Source organism: Cebus imitator, unplaced genomic scaffold (assembly GCF_001604975.1).
Source record: "Cebus imitator isolate Cc_AM_T3 unplaced genomic scaffold, Cebus_imitator-1.0 Scaffold345, whole genome shotgun sequence".
In the NCBI taxonomy this organism is placed as follows: Eukaryota; Metazoa; Chordata; class Mammalia; order Primates; family Cebidae; genus Cebus; species Cebus imitator.
In genome coordinates, this window is record NW_016107660.1 from 329,887 (window position 1) to 354,217 (window position 24,331).

Sequence of the window (24,331 nt, forward strand, 5' to 3'; positions counted from 1 at the left end):
TCGCAAAACGTGAAAGAGCAGAACTTTTCACTGCTGCCTTCTGTCAAGCTGGGAACACTGAGGTGAAGATTGAGTACAGGGGATTCGGGATGGGGAGGGCCCCCTGTGAAACAGTTTCTGAATGAAAGTGAGGAAAGCGGGCATGGGATAGAGGGATAATTTGGTCTGGATAATTTGGTCTGGAACAACTAAAGCCTCGGCCAGTGCCACGGCTCTGAAATTACGTTGTCCTTCCGAGATGACCCAAATTGCATAAAGGGATCTCAGTCTTGTACCTCCCATCCCCATCCAAACACCCGGTCATCATATGAGGTCACACCCTTGGAGCCCAGTTCTGGAGAGGACCTGAGGTTTGCTGCGAGTCGTCCACAGCCAGGATTCCCAACATCTGGAGGACGAGCACCCCAATCTTGAAGGCTGCATTCAGTAGCGCATCCACTGCAACTCAGTACCTGATTCAAGGCCAAAAACGACGGAGCTCAGAGCCACAACGGGCTTCTGATCTTGCACAGTCTGCTGAATGCCCCTGACAGTCCACTGAAGTGGTAATGTTAAGAAAGGCAATGATTAGAAGTAATTTGCTGAGGGATCAGGGTTGCATTTTGAGCTGTCAGCGAGTAATGAAGCAAGAATGTCAATCGACAGGTGAATCAAAGTCAGGGCAAAAGAAAGGGAGGAGGAAATTTGCTCAAAAAAAAAAAAAAGAGGCAATTGCTTTAATTGAGGCTTGGGATGAGATAAATAGAGAAAGTTTGCAACTGCCAGAGACTGCTAAATAGGAAAAAAATCTGTGCATGTGTGGCTGGTGGGATTGGAACATGACCGATGTTGTGGGTCAGAATCTCACTGGAAAAGTCAAGAATCAGAGCTGATTTCAAAAAACTCTTAACCTTCAAATAAAGGATCCCCCATCTCTGTATTGAACCTGCCAATGACTACCTCTCTCTTTTCCTTAATTATTGATTTGCAAGGATGTAGAACACTAAGACACACACACACACACACACACACACACACAATTTTGTTTTTGTTTTTTTTCTATTTTCTGAGACAGGATCTCACTCTGTCACCCAGGCTAAGTGCAGTGGCATGATCATAACTCACTGCAGTGTCAGTCTGTGCTCAAGCTCTCCTCCTGCCACAGCCTCCTGAGTAGCTGTGACTACAGGCCTGGACCACCACACTCTGATTTTTAATTTTTTGTAGAGATGAGGTCTCACTGTGTTGCCCAGGCTGGCCTCGAACTCCTGGACAGAAGGGATCCTTCCAACTTGGCCTCCCAAAGTGCTGGGATTACAGGCATGAACCACCATACCTAGCAGAGATAAATATATTTAGTTGTTTATTAAAAAGGGAGAGAGGCTGTCCTTGATAAAATAATAGGTTCTGGAATGCAGTGTGCTCTCTCAGAACGCCCTCTAAACACCGCCTCCGTGTGTCTAATGTAACCTATGACATCACCCTTAGAGGTGCTGCTTTTTCATGGGGAGCACTGCTCCAAAAGGTGCCTGGAACCAGGTTAAACCATTGAGGTTATAAGGAATAAAGGAACTTTGTAATACAGGCCGTTTCTGCAACTGTTTTCTAAACCGATAAAAAGCACTTCTTTCTGTCTTTGGTGTCTTCCTTGATAGTTGTAATAAGAGTAGTAGTAGTTCTTCTTTTTCCTTTTTTCTTGTTTGATTTGTAAGAAACACTTTCCCTTTCCCCTCTGGTGTTTGAATGCACCCAGCCTCATTTCAGCAGCCTGCAATGACACACTGAAAGCTGTTGGAGCTACAGCTTTGCTGTATGGAGGTCCATGGATATGTTTTCTAATTATAAAGCTTCCTGAGCTGTTTGTAACTATTTCAGACTACTCACCCAGCTGTCTGCCACTGGCTTGTTTCTATTTCAGGAATGATCTCTTCCTCCTCCTTCTTCCCCTCCCATTCCCAAATCCCCACATTAGCAGCGGCCAAGTTATTTTCAAGTACAGTGTATATGTAAGTGATCTTGATCTGCTAAGAAAAGACATACTTGTTTTTACCGGGCAGGCAGCATCCTAGGGAAAAGGAGAATTGCAAGTCTAATTTGGTTAGAAAGCATCCTTTTTCGCAACAGTGAGGACTGCAGGTACCACTAAAATCATTGCTGTTAATTACTAATTGGATCAAGTCCTCCCTGTTCCACCAACCAAATACTTACAAAATTTCTTCTCTGCTTTTCATTCAGAAACTGCCTCAGACTGCCCTGTTATCTACCTCCAGGCTTTATTGCAATACCTCCCATTGCCTCTCTCCTGGACCACCTTGTCCACGCTGCACACAGTTGCCAAATTAAACTTTCTGTGTTGCAAAGCTCATTGTGGCTCCCCCCTCCCAGTGTAAAAACCTTTTAGTGTTTCTCTTCTCCACAAAACAGTAATCCATGTGCTTAGTAACATCTGAAAGGCCCTTCCTGATCTATCTCTAGCCCACCTATGTGGACCACATCTCTTGGCTCCCCACCCGCCCCCACCTGCATTTCTTCCTCTTGCTTTTTGCTTTTCTTTTCCCAAATTCTGAACTGCGTATACGTTCTTTCCATTCGCGGTGTTTCACACCTCAGTGCTCCCGTGCCTGTAGTTCCCAGTGCCTGGAACAATCTTTCCGATGAATTGTGACACTTCTGGAAATATCTTTGTCCCAACTCCAGAAACCTAATTTTCATTCTGATGAATAGCATGAATAGCTCCCACAGTTTTTTCCCCAGGCTCTTTTACAAGTTTTGAGGATTCACGTGTTAATCCTGAAATGTGCTTTCTAAANAAAAAAAAAAAAAAAAAAAAAAAAAAAAAAAAAAAAAAAAAAAAAAAAAAAAAAAAAAAAAAAAAAAAAAAAAAAAAAAAAAGCATCATCTGAGAACCCATTAAGCCTCTAGTTTAAATACCCAGACATTCTCAAAAATTGAATTTGCATTGTCTTCCATGCGGTGTCTTCTCAGGTAACCAATGCGGTCATGTCAGATTGATACATCATGTTGTTAAGAGCCCAGCAATCTCCAGGGTAGTAGAAAGATGCAGCTATGGAAGGGAACAGAACTGTGCTCCTGTACGTGGCTTGGCTGCTGAGCCTCTCGGATCATCCTGAAGCAGGCAATCTCTGCAAACTTCTGGGGTGATTTGAACATGTGTAGCTTTTGCTGGCAGCCGAGAGAAATGGGAAGTCCCCTGAGCTGAAAGTTTGGAGCGCTATGTCCTCAACAACCTAAATCTGCCACATGCAATCTGTGTGATCCTAGGGAAGTCATTGGACCTCTTTGAGTCATGCTGTCCTCAAATGTAAAATGAGTTTCATATTTAAATGTTCTAAATCAGTTTCTTTATAATGTTTATAATGTTTTAATTAAATATTTATCCATCTGTATCAGATAATGTTGGTGATCTAATTCAGTTTTTTTAGTTCCCTATTTGAACTATTTTTGTATCCCCCAGCTTCAGTGTGACTTCTCTTGCAGTAGCCAGCATGGCTTTTTTTGTTTTTAAGAAAGTTGTCTGCCGGGTGCAGTGGATCTGTAATCCCAGCACTTTTGGAGGCCAAGGTGGGCGGATCATGAGGTCAGGAGTTCAAGACCAGCCTGGCCAATATAGTGAAACCCTGTCTCTACTAATAATACAAAAATTAGCCAGGTGTGGTGGCGTGCACCTGTGGTCACAGCTACTTGGGAGGCTGAGGCAGAAGAATCGCTTGAACCCAGGAGGCAGAGGTTGCCATGAGCTGAGATTGTGCCGCTGCACTCCAGCCTGGGCGGCAGAGCGAAACTCCATCTCAAAAAAAAAAGGAGAGAAAAAGAAAGTTTGCTCAATCTACTACTCTATTGCCTCTGGCTGGAAAAACTCTCAGGGAGGTACAAGGTGTATGCCAGCATTTTCTTCTGGGATCAGCTGCGGCCAGCTCTGGCACTTTGCCTGGGACTATACCCTTGTCTGGACTCCTGTTTCCCTGTCCTTTGCCTCTGCATGGGAGTGCTTCCTTATCAATCATTTTCACTTGAATCCTTGCGTTAGGGTCTGCTTATGGGTTGGACTCAGCCTAAGATATTCTCTATCTAGCTGTCCTTGTTGAGTTTGTTAATAAACGTTTGATTTGGATTTGTATGAGGCAAACCGAACTTGGTTAGGGTAAATAGAGGAGGAAGGTGCTTTGTCTCCTGAATCGTGTTTGATAAAGTGCTTAACAAAGGTGGCTTCCAGAGTGGTCCCAGGTACAGAAGTACTGGAAAGGCCTCTTTATTCATGTATGGATTTTCTGTCACTGATGTTTGTCTCCCTATGAATAGTTTAGACTAGATTTTTCAAGTAAGCATTTTATAATGTCTGGAACTCTTTCTAGGTGTTTTATAAACAACTAACTGGGTAGAACAGCAGTAACAAAGAACTGTGAGTTTTCTGCCAGTATCTTCTAGTTTTTAGCCTCCTCGAAAGCTATTTTAAACAAATATATGTCTAATTAAGTCTCAAGGGAATGTGAAATAAAAACTAGAATTTGAGTTAAGAGTACCTGAAAGAGCATGTTTGGAAAAGACTTTGCTTATGCCCTTTGTGCATATGTAGACAGAACCAAAGTGTGTAAGATGATAAAGAAAGGTGCCATTGAGCCTCCAAGTAGAAGCTTGATGCCTTACTTCACTCATCCCCAGCTCATCACCCAAGAGTGCAGTTTGTCGTGATTTGATATCTGTTGTAGATTAAGCCTGTTGCACACAGTTTCCACCCTGAGGTTTCACATGGGCCATGCACAATACATTGAAACAAGATTTTGAAGTAAATAGAACCGCATTTCCCACTTTCTTTCATGCTGTTATTTTCTCTGCAAGATGCATTCTGGCTCCTTTTGTGAAACCTCAGATTTGATTCTATGAGCTGCTGAGAAACACAGCATTCCTATGCCACCCACCAAAGAGAGTTTTTACACAGTCTGTTGTACATAGAAAGCACGTGGGTGTGCGTGTACACGTATGTGTGATGAAATGGTTCAATTGACATTGTACTTACAATATAAACTACATGTCTCACCAAATGATGGGACTGCTCTACTCAGAAAGCATTAAATTATGAGGTTTAAGTAGAAATTAAACATTTACAATTTAATATACGTTTAATAAAATTAATATTTATAAACACATTTGCATTGGAAGTTGAAAGTGGAAAACAGGGTCGTTCACTTGCTAATGCCCACCACAGTGCCTTGCAGTTACTGATTTGATGGCCTGAAATCCCAATGGCATTGCTCCAAGACCAGAGACGAGACCATTTTTTGTTTGCATGGAGCTAAGTATTATCTTCAGAAAATCAAGACCAAAAGCTATGTTTTGCTTTTTAGCTCAGAGTCTTTGGAGACCCAACCTACCAGGTATCATTTGCTCATTTTATTTAAAGAAAATAAAATAAATATTCAATGGAGAAGTTAAAAGTCTCTTTCTAACTATACTGTATATCTCAAAGAATTAATTTCTCATTCTGTCAACCCATGTCAAAGTTTTCAAGTAAAGTTGTGGTCATTGCTACATTTCTGGTCTTGTTTGTCTCACGTCTCTTAAAATGGTTTTCGTGTTAGAAGCTACTTAACATTGCATGTGAAAATAGATTTAACTCAGCAATCGATGTATCGTCAATAATAATAATCATTAATTCATACATAAACATCACATTGGTAGCTTTCCAAATCCATCCTGTTTTTTGTGAGCTCCGATGCTGGTTCAGAGATGATATATGCCATTTTTATAAGGTGAAGTGGAGCAGTATAAATTGTACAAAGCAAGTATTGAGCACTGCAAAGTTCACTGTTCCTTAGAGAAATGAGCTATGCATTTACTGCTTAAAACAAACTTTCATGAAATATTTTTTTGGGCACCAGCCTAGCGAAGGAGTAAGGAAAAACAATGGATGGTTTTAACATTTACCCTTTTGGAAACTGACGGCATGGATGGGAAGCTCAAATTAACACAGGAAGGCAGTTTGGTGTATTGGTGAAAAGCCCTCAGATTCAACTCAGGCAGAAAGTGATTTGAATTCTAATTGAGCCCCTGTTTAGCTGTATAACTTTGGAAAAGCCATTTACCCCCATACCACAGTTTTTCATCTTTAAAACAGAAATGCTAATATCTACCTAATTGTGTTGTTACTGTGGTTTCTTAAAGATTCACCACAAGGTGTAAGAGCAGCATGCCTGGCAAACATTGTATGCTGCTCATCAGCAGTTATTTATGTATTAATATCACTGATACAAATGAAATAATCCATCTCTTCCTACCCCAGCACACTTACTGTAACACGTTTGTGATTTGTATTTTTACGATATCTTTTCTGATGAATCGATCCTCATAGTATATTTAGAGTAATGATGTCTGGATTTGTATAAATCTCTGTAACTCTAGAACTTTATCCAATGGCCAACACATAAAAGGTTCTCAATAAATATTTGTTATTATTGTCATTGCACTGGGGGAAGAATATGCTCCAAAACAAAGATTCTGGTTTTAAAAATAACCGCTTTCAAAAAAAAAATTTTTTTTAATTATACAGACCAGAATCATTAGTAGGAGTACTCGTTATGATTATTTACGGTAATGTATGTATTGGGTAAATTAGGCACCATCTGGTGTGCTAGCTTAGATGGCTCTAGTTCTTTATTAATAGATATATGGGACTCTGGGGTAATAGGTTGCTAGATCCATATGCTATTCAGGAGACAAATTTAATATAACCTTGCTACAGGATCAAGTAGCATAAGAAAATGAATTGAAGTGGAAGAAATGCTTAGGTGAATGTGACAACTCTGATAATTGACCAATGTAGCAAGGGCCATTCTCTTCCAAAAATAATTAACAATATGATCTGTGCTGAATTAATGTTGTTATGGGTTATGGGTTTCAAATTTTTCCTTGTTAGCAAAATCACCTTTTAAATAATCTCATAGGGTTTTGAACAAACAGCACAGCGTTTCTTTTTTAAAAACTAGAAACCTATACTTGAGAAGCTAGCATAGAGTAGCAAAGAGACTGGGATCTCTGTAATAAATTCTTGACCTGGCCTTCCGTTTTCAGTTCCAAAAATTTTGAGGGAAACAAACAGCTGTCCAAACAAAATGCTGAAAGAATATCCCTGGACAAACAGAAAACCTTAGAGGGGCATCAGAGCAAATCATATGGATGGAGACTATGAATATGAAGAAAGTTATACAGAAATCTTCAGCCAAATAACATGCAAGCCATGTTTAAAACAAACAAACAAGCAAACAAACACCAAACTGTCCTCCTTCTCCGCCACATTCAGGATGTGGGTTTTATCAAACCATGTGCTATTTATGATTATGCTCTTTCATTTTTCTCCCATGCTTTTCTCATTTCTTCTCATTCTAGGTGAGTATAAGAAGCATCAGGGCTTGAACCATAAAAGGCCCGTTGCCAAGGACATTGCAATAAGACAGAGAATTTTAGATATTAATTATTTTTCTACCAATTTAGGATTTTCATTAATTATTTTTTCTACCAATTAAGGATTCCTTGTGTCATGACTAACAGCAAGGAGAAGAGAGCAAAATAATACTAATGCTAAGAAAAAGTATCTAATACTTACAGAATACTTATGATGATATAAGCATGGTTTTGTTTGCTTAGATTATTCTGTCTGGTGTTTTAACAGCCTGTATGCTGGGCAATAAAAGTAGAGTCTCAGGAAAATAGAACAAAGTTGGCTATAATTTGGAGACACAAAACTAAGCTAAGAGTCTTTAAGTAATGTTCATGAGGAGTTTGTGTATATGATTTATCAGAAACAGCTGCTTCTACCAGGGGTCCTCATAATAATGGTTCTCCTGAACTGTACCTGGTTATTTTGGGCTTCTCTTGCCACTAGGCCTATGGGAAAAAAAAAATACTTTTGCTCTAACCTTGATTATTAAGAGAAAATAGAGTTTCTGCCACATAGCATAGACATGGTTGGCAACTGGGAAAGACACTCAGCAAATATTATAGATACCCGAGGAACCTGGATAAACCCTGATTCTTTTTCATTTGGTTCATAAAAAGCAGGCATCTGAGATGTTTTGCCCAACTTCAACTGAAGAAAGAAACACTATTGTTGGGTCTAGAAACAAAGCCTGATTTGCTGATTTTTTTTTTCATTTAGTTATTTTGGTGTTCTGTAAACACGGACTTACTTTTTTGCTTCTTTATATGTTTTAATAGAACCTTGAGCAGGGATGCCTTAGATGTTCAACTGTTGCCTGTGATCAGTGTCTGTCCTGAAAGGTCTGAATTCTTGTTTGCACTTCCCAGTGAGGTTTAGTGTTTGTGGCAGTCCTCCCGGTGGGGAGAGAAATGAGCAGGTGAGGCCAAAACCAGCATCTGTGACTTGCTAGGATCAGCTGCTTTTGTGTGCATGATTTCCACTTCAAAGAGTATGCAGACAGCTTGGTAATAGTCCCTTCGCTGCAGCCTGGTCTTGTCAAGTAGTCAAAGTGATCTTGTGTACAGCTACAATAAGTGATTAAAATCATTTACAATACAGGTGTTAAAACAGCAGAGACCCTCAGAGTTCATGTATTTGACTTCCTCATTGCACAGATGAGGAAAATATGAAATGTGTGTGTTTAGCTTCTTCATTCTACAACGTTTATTGAACTATTTTATGCAGAAGAAGGATAAAAAGACAGGAACTTGTATGAAGTTGGTGAATTGATAAAGCTCACTCATTTCTCTCTCTCTCTTTTTTTTTTCCCCCTGTGTCTTTGGCACCTCTATTAGATCTGGTCTGTATTAGGTCTAAATATGTATTTATTGAATAAATAATATATGCTTAATAAATGTTGGCCACACAGCTGATTGAATGGATAAAAAAGCTTCATAGAGAAGGTGATACCTATGCTGTGTCTTGCATGATGAGGGAGAGTTGGAAAATGAGTAGCATAAAAGAGAGAGTAGAGAAATAAACCAATGTTATACTCCAGCCAACAGCAAAGATTGAACTGAAATTCTGGTCTGGTCTAGAAGTGAACCCACAGGTTCACTTTCTAAAAGGAAATCTTCTAAAGCATTTAAGATTATTTAATAAAGACCAATTTCCTCATGCTGTCCTGAATGAGGAATCTTCAGGACAAGAAAAGTCCTGTGCTATTTATTATTCTTAAGAAATTCCTAGCTATTTTTAGGTCTCAACATCAACTACTTCCCATTACTAAGTCAAAGCCAGATTACCTCCTTTGCACTCACCCTAGTTCATCTTATCCACTAGCAGCAAATTCCTTCCTTAGAATACTTCCCCATTGGCTTTGGAGAAGTGAAAAGGATTAACATATATGGGAGTGGAGGGTTTTATGTAATAGCCATTTTATTAACCCCATTACCTAGCTGTTGGGGTGCTGGGTAGAGAAGGAAGGGAGGAGGAGGAAAGTAGTTGTTGGCACTGGGGGTTCAGAGCCACCCCAGCTCCTTGAGATGAAGGGATGAAAATAAACCCTCTGTATCACTGAAGCCTGTGAATGTCATGAAGTAGTGGGACCTGAATCAATGCATTACATTTATAGCAGAGAAAAAGACGGAATAGGATTTCCAGAGTTTATTTATCCAGCTTCTCTGAAAAATATCTATGTGAACTATTGGGCTGAGAGTGTTGATTCCACTGAATTTTACTCTTTTGCTTCCATGCCTTTGGAGAGAATACTATCCCAAAGAGTCAAATCCAAATGTAATGTCCCTCCCTTGTCTTATGAGTGACTTATTTTTGGTACTCCACTGGGTGGAAAAAAATATTGATATAACTTTTCTTACAGGATATATGAACTAATTAATGATAGTTATACGACTGCTTTGGATTTGTTGCACTCCCCTTGAATAAGCTTAATATGATTTTGTGCACATCAATTAGTTTCCCTAATAACAGACAAAATAGAGAGAAGCCACTACCATCCTTTCCAGTGTATGAAATGGATCAACATGAGTCAAAGGTATGGTGCCCCACACTTGTAATCCCATTACTTTGGGAGGCAGAAGCTGGTAGATCACTTGAGGCCAAGAGTTCCAAACCTGCCTGAGCAATACAGTGAGAACCCATCACTACAATTTTTGTTTCTTTTGAGACGAAGTCTTGCTCTATTGCCCAGGCTGGAGTGCAATGGCACGATCTCAACTCACTGCAAACTCCATCTTTTGGATTCAAGTGATTCTCCTGCCTCAGCCTCCCGAGTAGCTGGGATTACAGGCATGCCCCACCACGCCCAGCTAATTTTTGTATTTTAAGTAGAGATGGGGTTTCCCCATGTTGGCCAAATTTTTTTTTTTAATTAGCTGGACGTGGTGACCAGCTACTTGGGTGGCTGAGTCAGGAGGACTGCTTGAGGCCAGGGGTTCTAGACTGCAGTGAGTTATGATCACCACTGCCATCCAACCTGGGTGACAGAGTCAGACCTTATCTCTAAAATATAAATTAAAAAATAAAAATTAATTAATTAAAATTGATCAAATAAAGACATGCATATTATGGAGATTGTGAAAATAAGCATTGTTTTATGTGTCTGAGATGTATCTGGAATCTAAGTAGCCCTAATGGCTCTATGGCAGTGATCACTATAAGCAAAGCATAAAGAACTTTGAGAAATCAGCAAATTTTATTTTTAAAAATGAATTTTCTTAAAAATGTATTATTTCAGCCAGGCGTGGTAGCTCACACCCATAATCTCAGCACCTTGGGAGGCCGAGGTGGGTGGATCATGATGTCAAGAGATAGAGTCCATCCTGGGCAGTGAAACCCCATCTCTACTAAAAATACCAAAATTAGCCAGGTATGGTGGCATGTGCCTTTAATCCCAGCTACTAGGGAGGCTGAGGCAGGAGGATCACTTGAACCCGGGAGGCAGAGTTTGCAGTGAGCCAAGATTGCGCCACTTCACTTCAGCCTAGTGACAGAGTGAGACTCCATCTAAAAAAATAAAAGAAAAAAACTGTATTCACTCATCCCCAAAATATAGTTAAGTACCTACTCTGGGCTAGATATTAATTAGATCATTGAGAGTGTAGTTGTAAGCCAGGCAGACAGACACAGACATCTATTCTCTTGGACTTGCATTCTAGAAGGAGATTGAAGAGATGAGGTAAGAGTTGTAGAGAAAATCTTACGGCTCATGAGATAGAAAATTACCACTGGGATGAGGGAAAGTTGTTACTTTTGATTGTGTGGTCAAGGAAAGCTTTTCAGGGGATCACCCTTGACTTGACACTCACTGATAAGAAGGAGACAGCCATGTAAACATCTGGGGGAAGAGGAAAGAGAAAGTGGAAAGGTCTCAAAGCCACAAAGATGTTCATGTGTTGGGAGAACAGATGAAATCCCAGTGCCTGGCATGCAGTGAACAAAAGGAAGTATGAGGCCAGGTGATGTAGGAAAGGTTGGCAAGGATCAGATCACGAAGGGCCTTTGGGGCCATTTAAAGAGTTTCATTTCATTCTAAGGCAATTGGAGTCCATATGAGAATTGTGAGCAGGAGAGTGGTAGGGACCGATGGCTGTTATGTGATGGGAGATAATCTGATCTATGCTCCTATTTTTCAGGGCAGGCCTCCTTAAAGATCCATTTATTGATTTAACAATATTAAATGAAAGTTTACTGTATGCCATGCAATGTTCTAGCATTTTAGCAATGACTATAACAGGTCTCCAGCTTTATTGATGTTACATCCTATTGAGGAGAGTCAGACAAAAATGAGTAAGAACTGGGAAGAAAATATAAAGAGTTTATATGATAAAAATTAATGGGATGAAGTGCTGAAAATTTCGCTGGGTTGGAGACCACTAGGGCTGATTCAGTAATTCGTTTTGAGGTGTTCTGCTGTTGTTTCTCAGCCATGATGGTCAAGAAATTCTTCCCTGTTTTACTTGTTTCCATTTCTATCTATTGCTTATTTTTCCTCTTATCCTCATGTGTAGTACACAGCCCTTTTTCTGAAAGTCTTATCTCTGATGAAGAAAATACTTCGTCTCTTCAAACAGTAACTTAGTCTTTTATTTCCTAGAGACTGATTTCCTAAAGCTTTTCATATTTGTTCTATGTATTCATTCCTTTCAGTATTTTTGTTGCTCTTCACATAAAAATACAAAAACTTATCCTGGAAAGAAGTATTAATTTACCTATCTATTCAGCCAGAATATAGTGGAAGAATTATTTTATAATTCTTATAGGGTACCCACTAATCGCCCTCCTCCCTGCCTCCTTCCCGTCTTCTCTTCCCTCCTTTGCTTTCTTCCATTTTTTTCTTATCCCAAAATACTAGTTAAATAGTTTCTCTCCTTTAAAATATTTTAATGATAACTTCTTCATAGTGAACTCTTGTGTATAAGCATTTCTTTTTCTGTTAAGAAGCAGGGGACAGGCGGGGCGCGGTGGCTCAAGCCTGTAATCCCAGCACTTTGGGAGGCCGAGGCGGGTGGATCACGAGGTCAAGAGATCGAGACCATCCTGGTCAACATGGTGAAACCCCGTCTCTACTAAAAATACAAAAAATGAGCTGGGCATGGTGGCGTGTGCCTGTAATCCCAGCTACTCAGGAGGCTGAGGCAGGAGAATTGCCTGAACCCAGGAGGTGGAGGTTGCGGTGAGCCGAGATCGCGCCATTGCACTCCAGCCTGGGTAACAAGAGCGAAACTCCGTCTCACAAAAAAAAAAAAAAAAAAAGAAGCAGGGGACATTTTTTGTTTTAAAGTCAAAAAATTGTTGTGATAAGAATACCTACCATGAGATCTATCTTCTTAACAGGTTTCTAAGCGTACAATACAGTATTATTAACTGTAGACTTTATATTATGCAGGAGATCTCTAAAACTTATTCATCTTGCATTACTGAAATTTTATACCTGTTGAGTAAAACTAAAGATCCTTTTCAAGAAATATTTCTGAAGCCCTGTCTTCTCCTGCTTGTGGACTGTAACCCTTGGTATTATTGACTGTCTTGAGATTAAGTCCCATTAAGAAAGACAGTCTTAGACATTGTGGAAAAATAATAGTAAGGGAATGTTTTTTCTGACCCACCAAAATATTGAAGGACCAAGTTTAGCCTAGCACCTCCACACCATTGCCCCTGGGGTTTTCAGGCTAAGAAAAAAGGATCTGTGGCTTGCTGCTATTTCAGCAATTAAATAAATAGTTTTAAACTGCTTGTTTTATTAGTAGGATTTTTATTCTGAAAAGACAGAGTATATACCCAAAATATCCTTATTTTTGCCATTGTGTTAAAGTATTTGTCAATAAACAAACAAATAGCTTTGTAGAGTGTTCTTGTTTCCCACATTGCTACTGTTTTTCTTAAGAAAAAGATAGCAGCAATTTGCTGAAAAACAAAAATGGCCTTTTACTAATCAAGAGAAATAAGATGACTAATTTAGATCAAATGTGTTTATTGCACCAGGGTCCAACATTTTCTATTTTCATATATTCTTCTTATAAATGTTCCCTTTGGAACTATTTAGGAAGGACCTGCAGACCTCCTTGAACAGTGACCATTTGGTCTCTGTTATACTAGAACCCATCCGATGATGAAATTTTGACTCTATTTTTGGAGATCCCATTCTATCTTGGATAGCTCTAGGAAGTACTTTTACATCTTGGACTCAAGCTCTGGTCTTAAGTCCAGTAATTTTCACCCATCAGCCCTGGTTCTGCCTTGTAAAACCACATAATCCTCCTTCTACCTGACGTCTTTTACATGTTTTGAGATGGCCACTGTGAGCTTCCAAGGGTTCCTGGTTAAATATCCTGAGCTCATGCATGGTTCTTCATACAGCAGTACTTTGAGGCATCTCTCCATGCTGGTTACCAAAGTCTGAGTTTTAATGTCCTTTTGAAAATGTTATGAACACAGCTACTTAGAAACCATGCAGTCATCTCAGGGTAGAATCAGACAAGGACCTCCTTCACATGAAGTGCTTCGTGCGAGGACCGATGTAACCTGGTCTTCTGGTCTCTTCTGTTATCATTTTTTTCTTCCCCTCTCTCCTTTGCATCATCCACTGCAGTGACGCTGGTTTCCTTGCTGTTCCTCACACAAGCCACACGTATTTTTGACTTCCTTTTAAATTCCTTTCCCCTTGTTTCCTGTGCCTTGAACTCTCCTCCTTCAGAAGACACATGGCATTCTCCCTCTCTGTACTCAGGTCACTACTGCTATCTCCACAGAGGGGCCTGCCCTGCCCCACCCATTCTAAATAGCCCTTTCCCGACATGGCTACTCCTTTGTGATATTGGGGTTGAGGGGTTCAGGGTGCCCTCAGCTACCCTGAGAGGACGTTTCTCCAGGTTCTTGGTCTCCTGCCCTCTCAAGAATGAGAGAGGGGACCAGGGCACAGTGCGCAGTAAATGCTGGACTCAAAAGTGTTTGTAGAAAGTGATTTATTTAGAGAGAGAGAGAAACGGGAGAAGGAGAGAGAAAGAAACAGTTAACTCTCACACTGAGTGAGAGAATCCAGAAAGTTGGAATCCAGGAGAGGAAAGCAGCTTCCACACTGAGTGGAAGGGAATAGAGAGGGATGGAGTTTAGGAGGGGAAGACAGGCTTCCCTGAAGGGAGTGTTCATGGAAGGGGACTCCAGAGGGGAAATCCAGGAGAGAGAATGATGGCTTTCATGAAGGGAGTGTCTGTGGAAGGGGACCCAAACATGAAGTCTGAAGGGGTGTGGAAGAAGGGGGCTTTCAGCCTGGGAGGAACCCCCGCCTTCTCCAAGACCCCAGGCCAATGAAAGGAATTCCGTAGAACTTCCACTGTAGTGATTGACTCTTAGTTTCTTCCCGCACCCGCGAAATTCAAACATAAACCCTTAAATCTCCCGGATGGAGAGAGATGGGAGGGGGGCATGGTGCTAGGAAGTTCTTGCCCTTAAAACTATGCCCCTTGTGGACCCGGAAAGAGAATACATTCCATCATCTTGTCATGCTTTTATTAGCCCTTGAAATTCCCAGACATTGTATTATCAATCTATTTATTTATTGTCTGCTATCATTATTAGAGTGCGATCTCTTATTAAGTCAAGAACTTGGCTAGTCCGTGAATGTCTTTTCAGTACCCAGAAAAGGGCCTAACATATAGAAGGGGCATAATAAATATTTGTGAATGCATTGACTAACTTACTATCCACGCAGATTATCTTGAGGCAGAGGTTAGAGAATAAGACTTTTTAGTACATATTCAACAGTATGTGTAGCCATCCATACAGTAAAGAATTCTGCAACTCACAGTGACCCCAAACAGCATTTGAGCTTTTAGATACTACAGAGCAGCCTATGTCTGTGTGTGTGTGTGTAGATATGTGTGTACATATATACACTTATAATATATACACATATATATACATATACAAACATACATATACTCGTGTGCGTGCATGTACATTTATATATGTATTATATCTCTGATTGAATGGGTAGACACATGATTTGGAGACCTGTGTCCAAGCCCTCTAGATTGTAGAAGCTGGAAATACAAAAGTGCATGAAATGAGGGCAAGTGAGCCAGTAGGACTTCTAACTGCACATGAATTTCCAAGGATACAGTTGTTCTTGAACAATCACAGTCAGTATATCAAAATAAGCACTTTATTGAGTAGGGTAAAAGGAGTTGCTGGCAAGACTGTAAATTCTCTCGCAGAACAAATGATAACTGAGCCCAGGAGCCCTTTTGTTCTGGGGGGAGGGGCATAAATTCCCTGAAAGTATCTGTCGCAGGGAATTGCTCTGCATTCATCATGCCCGCCTCCTGCATCATTCATGAATGTCATAAGAGTCTAAAGAATTGGCACTTCATAGTGAAGATGATTAAATAGCCACTCTACTTGTCTTTCCTGCTGCACAGTGCTTTTAGAGGAATTCCATTTAGATTGGAGCATACCCCTTCCAATCCCTTTGCACTTCTTGCAAGCTGAGGTCTCAGACATCAGAGGAAGGCTCTTATGCATGTTGGGACTGGATGGAGCTCGTGGGCTGGTGCTTCAGTTTGCTAATTTCCCTGTGATGGAGACCGTAGGATCTGGAAAAAATGAATGCCACAAAGCTCAAGGCAAATCCTTTTTTAGGGAGTACAGAAATTGCCATTTTAGCTTAGATTCTTCAGTGATTGAGCTGTAAATTTTGTCAGATAGTTTCACTTCTCTTATCACTTCCTTGTGGACTGTGAATAATGAATCAGAACAAGACACGTTTACATATGATTTGCTATTTCATATATTCAAATATAAGGCTTCAAGTCATTTTGTAGCCAATAAAGCATATATATTCAGTGTAAATACTGATGTAATAGAGTATAAGGTATAGAATCGGCCGTGTGCTGGTTCACACCTGTAATCCCAGCGCTTTAGGAGGCCGAGGCAGGTGGATCACCTGAGGTCAGGAATTAGAAACGAGCCTAGCCAACATGGTGAAACCCGTCTCTACTAAAAACTATAAAAATTAGCCAGGTGTGGTGGCAGGCAGCTGTCATCCCAGCTACTTGGGAGGCTGAGGCAGGAGAATTGCTTGAACCCAGGAGGCGGAGGTTGCAGTGAACTGAGTTTGAGCCACTGCACTCTAGCCTGGGCAACAGAGGGAATCTCCATCTAAAAAAAAAAGATAGAAATCTTACTTCTGTCCTCTCTTCTGCATGCATTCCTTGTCATGTATACGTAGTCTCTTTCTGTCTTCCTCTCTCCACACATACACATACTCTCTCTCTAAAATGGCTCTGTAGTCATTCTTACTGCCCAAACAGCCTCCTTAGGTGACAGAGTGCGAATGATTGGATTAGCATTTATCAACTCAGGTCTATGTAGAATCTAAAACAGTTGCACTCCCAGAAGTACACAGTAGAATAGTGGTTACCAGAGGCCTCGGGTTGGGGGCTGTAATGAGGAGATGCCGGTCAAAGGGTACAATATTTCAGTTAGGCAGGAGAAATGCATTCTTGAGATCTATTGCACAGCATGGTGACTATAGCTAATAATAATGGATTGTAAATTTCAAACTTGCTAAGAATAAATTTCAAAAGTTCTCACCACACAAAATAATAAGTATTTGAAGTGATAGATGTGTTAATTAGCTTGATTTCTATCATTTCACATAGTATACATATAGCATCACATTGTACCCCATAATTATATATAATTATGATTTGTCAATTAAAATTAAAAATAAGGCCGGGGTGGTGGCTCATGTCTGTAATCCTAGCACTTTGATAGGCTGAGGTGGGAAGATCACCTCAGGTCAGGAGTTCGAGCCCAGCCTGGACAGCATGGCAAAACCCTGTCTCTACTAAAAATATAAAAATTAGCTAGGCATGGTGGCACACACCTGTAATCCCAGCTACTTGGGTGGCTGAGGAGTGAGAATTGCTTGAACTTGAGAAACAGAGGTTGCAGTGAGCGGGGATCATGCCGATGCACTCCATCCTGGGCAACAAAGTGAGACTCTGTCTTAAAAAAAAAAAATTAGATTAAATTAAAAATAAAATTGGTCAACAAACAAATTTTCACAAGCACTTATGTTAGAGGCAACTGAAAGTATATAGTGAGAAGAGCACACTGTAATTAGGAGAGAGGAGCTCTAATTTGTTTGTGCCAGTCATCACTGTTACCTCGGACAAACTCTGTAACCTCGCAGGGCCTCGGTATTTGCATCTGTAAATGAGGACACACATGGTGGCTCTGGGATTATCCTTCCACTCTTATGACACATGGCTTTATGTGTCACCATGGGACTCAGCCATTCTGGGGAACAGAAAAAACAAAGCCCATGATGTCACCACTGCTTGTGAGGAACTCATAATCTCATTACAGCTAGCGCTCGACTTACGACCACGGTCAGGACCGCGGACCGTTCATAACATGATTTGGTTGTAAGTTGAGTAGGCTATATGTACAGTTGAAATGGTGCATGCAGAGATGGTAGTGCTGCCGGAAGCTGGTCCACACTGTCGTACGCCCAGCTGGGCAACGTTTGCTCTGCCAGACGCGGAGCAGTCGTGGCTAGCGATTGTGGTCGTAAAATCGAATGGTCGTAAGTTGCATAGGTGGTAAGATGATCAATATCTGTGTGTCTGCACTCTCTAAGCTCTGCTGGAAAATGAGTTCCAGCATAACACAGGTTCTGGGTCTGCAGCGGCGTCATTGACTGTGAAAGATAGGTAATTGTTCAAATAGTGGTATGATCTTTGGCTGTGATTTCCTCATAGTAAACATAATATGATTTTTGTGCCACTGTTAATTATGGGGTTCTCCTAAAAGTTTATGACTTTAGGAAGTATGTTCTTTTTATAGGAGAACTTCAGATACATGTTAAAAGATCCAGTTAAATGGGTGGATCATGGAAATTGGGTCATCACTGGTTGTTACCAGTAAGAGGATCCCGTTAAAGAAAATGTGTTCACCTGTTACTGATGAAGTCTTATCAGCCATGCCTCTAACTTACCAGTGACTTCAAGGCAGGTAGACCCGTTTAGCTTTAATTTGCTCCTAGAAAGAACCTCTTCACTTCTCATTATCCAGACTTTCTCTAGGAGTGGGAGGGCTGATCAAAATGCCAGCCTTGGCACTTTGCATTCTGCTGCTCCAGCCATGTGGATCTGATTTGTTCTTACTGCTGGTTTAAGAGAGATTGAAAGGAGCAAAGCTGTTCTCTAAGTTTCTTGATCTGCACCCGTGGCAGCCAGAGTCAGAGGGAATGGAGACAATGGGAAAGGGACTAAATCCTTGAGAGTGATGTGTCTGTGATCTACAGGAAGCAGACCCCGTGTTCACATGCAGGCTTCAAATACTAGGTCATTGCTTTGGAGAATCTTCTTGCGCCCAATAAAACTTGCCGCCTATGTGGCCCAATGTGTAGGAAAAGCTGAGCCTGAGAGATAAGGACAGACAGGATATATGGCGGAATGAAGAACTTTCAATTTCCTTTTCTTAGTAGCTGGACAAGTATCACATCATTTAAAAAAAAATAGCCACATCAAAAAACAGCTTCCAATCTAAATGCACATGGGCTATGCCAAAATCTTTTTACATGATTGACTTAATCAGAAGACCTAATCTAACAGGGAGAAGCACTGTATTAATTTAAATATGGCAGCTGCTATCTAAGTTTATTGCAAGAGCTAAAGACCAATTATCTTGCATTTTTCCATAAAATTGCATTTCCTAAACAGAGACTGGTGTGTCTGAATATATCCATCATAATAAATCTTCAAGCTTTGATGGAAGGGAATGCTGTTTATTTGGAGCATGTCATATCTGTACTGTTCAATCAATGCTAAAGTTATCATATGAGAACTAAGACGAGGGCCTGGAAAATGAGTTTTTATAGACTCTCAGCGTGACTTTGTGAATAAAACCATAAGGCCAGAACCAGATATAAAAAGTGCCTTATTCCAGGGCCTGGAAGGCAATTTTTAAATGTAGGGATTATGCAGTAACCTCTCACAGGCCCAGGGTGAAGAACAAGTAAGGAACTTTCTATTTTCTGTGGAACAAGGGAATAGGCATACTTTCAAAGGAGGAAGAGGTATTGAGATAAGAAAGAGAGACTGAGATGGAAAATGTATTTGAAATATATGTAATTAGGCAGGAGAAATGAGAATCACAAAACGCTAGCAAAGGTCATTGTCTTGCTAAAAATAATAAAAGACAAACAGGAGCTATAAGCTAAGGCTTTGAAGGGGGTAAAATATTAAGACAATTAGCTTATGTATTAAAAGGAAATCAGTTTTTAAAAGTATAAACTGATTACAATATATTACATAATGCAGTGATGTGCTTGTCTATGATAAAAGGTAAGGAATAAAAATTTGTTTAATGAATAATGAAAAATAGCTTTGACAATTGGAGTTGCTTTTCATTCATTCTGATCTCTTCTGTGGCTCTTGGCTGTAGACTATCTTTGTTTTAAGAAGAGCAAACCCATTTGTCCTAATATTCCTGGAGATTTATTTTATTCAAAAGAATAAAAATGTCAGCCAGGTCTGGTGGCTCATGCCTGTAATCCCAGCACTTTGGGAGGCCGAGGCCGGTGGATCATCTGAGGTCAGGAGTTCAAGACTAGCCTGGTCCACATGGTGAAGCCCCATCTTTACTAAAAATACAAAAATTAGCCAGGCATGATGGCACATGTGAGGTTGCAGTGAGCCAAGATCGTGCTACTGCACTCCAGCCTGGGTGACAGAGTGTGACTCCATTAAAAAAAAAAAAAAAAAGAATGAAAATGTCACATATATAATATAGAGAGAGGTTTAAATAAACAAAAAGAAAAAGAAGTCAAGATTATGTCAGCATTATGATTACAACCACATGCAGACTGTTTTTCTTCTGTGTGAAGGCCAGAGAGAAAGGCAGATAGCGATATATTCAACACGTGTTATTTAGGTAAATCAATTTACACAGTCTTTCAGGTATTTCAAATACCAAATACTAAGTACCTGGAAAATAGCTGAGGAGACTCTGAGTGCATTCTTTGATGATGCCATAGCATGGTCTTACTTGGGGCTTAAAAATCATGGTTTTTCATGGTCATGGAGTTCTAACCAAACCCTTGAACACAAAATTCAGTGAGCTCAAAATGAAATGAACACTTTCACATTCTAATCTGTGTTTCCTTTTCTATCTACTATTTTATTTGTTCAAATTTGAAAACTCTGAACCAACCCTAGATCCTTTTTTTTCCTCCCCGGATATCAAATGGATCGCAAAGCCCTTTTATTCTTCATGTCTTTCGTATCTGCTTCCTCTCATTTCCGACGTTCAGGGATCCAATCCCCATTTTCAACTCTGGTGTCTGTGGTATTGCAGTGGCCTTCCTCTAAACCCACATGGTCACACATTACCATTCTTCCATCGTCTATACTGCAGACAGAGGTAGTTTTCTTAAACTGTAAAATTTCCCACTGATCAATGTAGTCATTTCCCAACTTTTTAAAGACAAAAATCACTCTTTGAAAAATTGATATGGGACTGTTAATATATTTACTAAATTAGAAGTTATGTGTTTCAGTAAGTTAAAAAAAATTTGATGAAAATTGTGGTGGAATCCTTCAAGAATTTCTTTGACTAAAACAAAAACACATAAGGAAAACACCGGCTTGTCTACTAAGGCACTAGCTTGTCTCATAATGTCCACGTATCTTCATATGACGTTCGGTACTCTCGCAGCTCTCAATACCCTGTTTTCCATAACTGTCTTTGCTATTCTCAGCAACTCAGCCTCCACGCTATGCAAAAGAGATTATGCTATGTTCTCCAAACACACTGTGTCTTTCACATCTTTGCTTGTGGCTTCTAACTAGAATGACATTTCCTGCTTTAAAATCAGGCACTCTCCTTCACCCTAAAGACTCACTACAAGTCTTCATTGAATCTTGTGACTCCTACCTATAGATTCCCATTTTATTTTGAACATATCTCTGCTAGGCACTTATTACATTGTATTATATATAGAGTATACTTCTTGGTACATAGAAGATACTCAACGAGTGTTTTTTTTTTTCTTCTACATTTACATACAATTGCATTTAATTTTTACTGATTGAATGTTCTGGTTTTTTTTTTCCCAAGCATAAGTTATTTTGACTGTAGTCAGTGTTTTAGTAAATGTTAATGTCTACTAGAGCAATTCTTCTTTCCTTATTCTTTCTTTTAAATTTCTCTCTCTCTCTTTTTTTTTTTTTTTTTTTGACACAGAGTCTTCCTCTGTCACCCAGGCTGGAGTGCAGTGGCGCAAACTCGGCTCACTGCAACCTCCACCTCCTGGGTTCAAGCAATTCTCCTGCCTCTCAGCCTCCCGAGCAGCTAGGACTACAGGCACGCACAACCACACCCAGCTAATTTTTGTAGTTTTAGTAGAGACAGGGTTTCACCATATTGACCAGGCTGGTCTTGAACTCCTGACCTCATGATCCACCCGCCTCCGCCTCCCAAAGCCCTGGGGTTATAGGCATGAGCCACCACGCCTGGCCACCTTTTACATTTCCTTGGCAAATCTTACACACATTTTTCTTTATGGACTTAAAAAAGTTGAGATTCTGCATAGTGATGTTTTACAAATGAATATGATTATTATTGATTTATTCATATATTCCCTCTCCAGTAACATCACATGTATTGCCATATATATAGATATGTTTTATGTCCTTCAAAAGCAATGGTTTTCTTTATATAGCTTTCCTTTATATAGCTTTCTCAGGGAATTTATTTCAGGATATTTTATAGACTTTTGTTATTGTGGTCGAGACTTCCCCTTTCCTCTCAACCTGGTGATTACTATTATTAAAGCCAGATGTTGATGTTTTCATTGTGGTAAAATATACATAATAAAAATTACCATTTTAATGATCATTAACAATTTATGTTATGCAGCCATCAGCACTATCTACTCTCAGATCTTTCCCACTATCCCAAACGGAAACCCTGTTCGCATAAAACTCTTACAAGATAACAAGAAGACAAGCTTCATAACACTAAATTTGGCAGTGATTCCTTGTTATCTTGTAAGAGTTTCATGGCTTTAATTCTGAACATTTAAGCCTTTGACCCATCTTGAAGTAATTTTTGTATATCACGTAAGGTGTCCAACTTCATACTTTTGCATCTGTATATTTAGTTTGCCCAGCACCATTTTTTTTTTTTTTAAAAAAAAGAATGTTCTTTTCCTGTTGGATAGCCTTGGTATCCTTGTCAAAATCATATGATCATCTATGGAAGGGTGACAAGCTATTGATTTTTTTTTGCATTGATATTGTATTAGACCAACTTACCAATTATTCGCATTAATTTTAAATTTTCTAGATGAGTTTATTTGAGATATGTAGGTAGTCAATCATATATTCTTTAACATTGTTGTATTATTTCCCAGCAGTTTACAGCTTGTTTTATTTTAATGCTTTATTTTTCTTAGTAACAAATTCTAAAACAATGTTGAATACTGTGATAATGAACATCTCTATTTTCCTAATTTTAATGGCAAAGTCTATATGATTTTATCATTTAGTATGACCATACTTTTGATAATCACTATCATATTTAGAACACTTTGTTTAATTCTATCTTAATTAAGTTTTTTGAGGGAATGGCTGCTGAATTCTTTCCAATACTTAAAAAAATCCTGGGTTAAATTATATTCAAATTCTACTTTAATTAGGTGAAGTAATGAATTTTGTTAATAGATACCTTTAAGCTGAAATACACTACGTTTCATATTTTTGAAATCATATTATTCTTCTAATATACCATTGAGATATTATTCAGAAAATGTTTATCAATTTTCTTAAGTGAAATTAGTCTAAAGTATTTTGGTTTTGTGTAGCGTATTTATTAGGTGTTGGTATTAAGATTATGTTGGGTTTATAAATGAATTGGAAAATGTCTTAGTCCGTTTGAGCCCTTATAACCAAATACCATAAACTGAGCCATTTTGTAAACAACAGAATTTTATATTTCATAGTTCTGGTGACTGAGAAATTCAAGACCTAGGTAGATTCTGTTGGTCTCTAGTGAGAACCTCTTTTGTCTTCATAGGCAGCATCTTCTCCTATAACCTCACATGGTTAAAGGAGCCAGGTAGCCATCTGGTGTCTCTTTAATAAGATTGTTTACCCCCACTGTCTCCCAAAGACCTCACCCTGTAATACCAACACATTGGGAGTTAGGATTTCAACGTACGAATTTTCAGGGAACCTAGGCATTTCAGTCTATTGCGTGAAGATTTCTCACCTTGCATGTAGTATGGTATAAAATGGAGTAATTTAGAAATTATCTTATCTTGAAAATTATGTTGAAAGGTAGATGAAACTTAGAAACTTACCTGTAAAATCACCTACATTTGTATTTTTTAACTATTAAAACTTAAATGTCCTTTCCAATGATGTCTATGGTCATTAGTTTATTGAGTTTTTCTACTTTATCTTAGAAATCTTTGACAAGAGTAATGATCCATCCTTCTGACTTTCAAATATATTGATTTAAAGTTGTACAAAATACGATTTTATATTTGTAATCTTTTCTGTCATGATGGTTATATAATTTCTGATGTTCCTATTTTCTCCTTTAGTTTTTCTTATTTCTCTTTTTTCAGAGGTTTATATATTTTCTTTGACATTTTAAAGAGCAAACTTCACGATTTTTTTAAACTTTTGTATTATTTTAAATATTTTCTTGGGTAAATTTCAGCTTTTATTTTTAGTAATTGTGAAAAACCAGCTTATTTATCTATTTTTGTAATAGTGTGTTAAGGTGAAAGTTCAGTTTATTTGTGTTTATTTTTCTTATTATTATTTAAGACATTTACTTCTGAGTTTTTGAGTAAAGCTTTATCTGAGGTTTATATGACTT

At 39.1% G+C, this 24,331-nt stretch overlaps 1 protein-coding gene across 11 annotated transcripts in view; it reads left to right on the forward strand.

Moving 5' to 3' along the window:
* The window catches only part of LOC108287484 (neurexin-3-beta), a 584,298-nt gene that overhangs the window by 150,981 nt on the left and 408,986 nt on the right, over positions 1 to 24,331 (forward strand). Inside the window, exon 1 of one of the 11 annotated variants that reach the window (XM_017505923.1) lies at positions 13,881 to 13,885. The exons of the other annotated variants lie outside the window; for them this stretch is intronic. The gene's annotated coding sequence lies outside the window, so the exon portion shown is untranslated. Of the gene's footprint in view, positions 1 to 13,880; positions 13,886 to 24,331 lie in introns of those variants that run through there. 11 annotated transcript variants of the gene reach the window in all.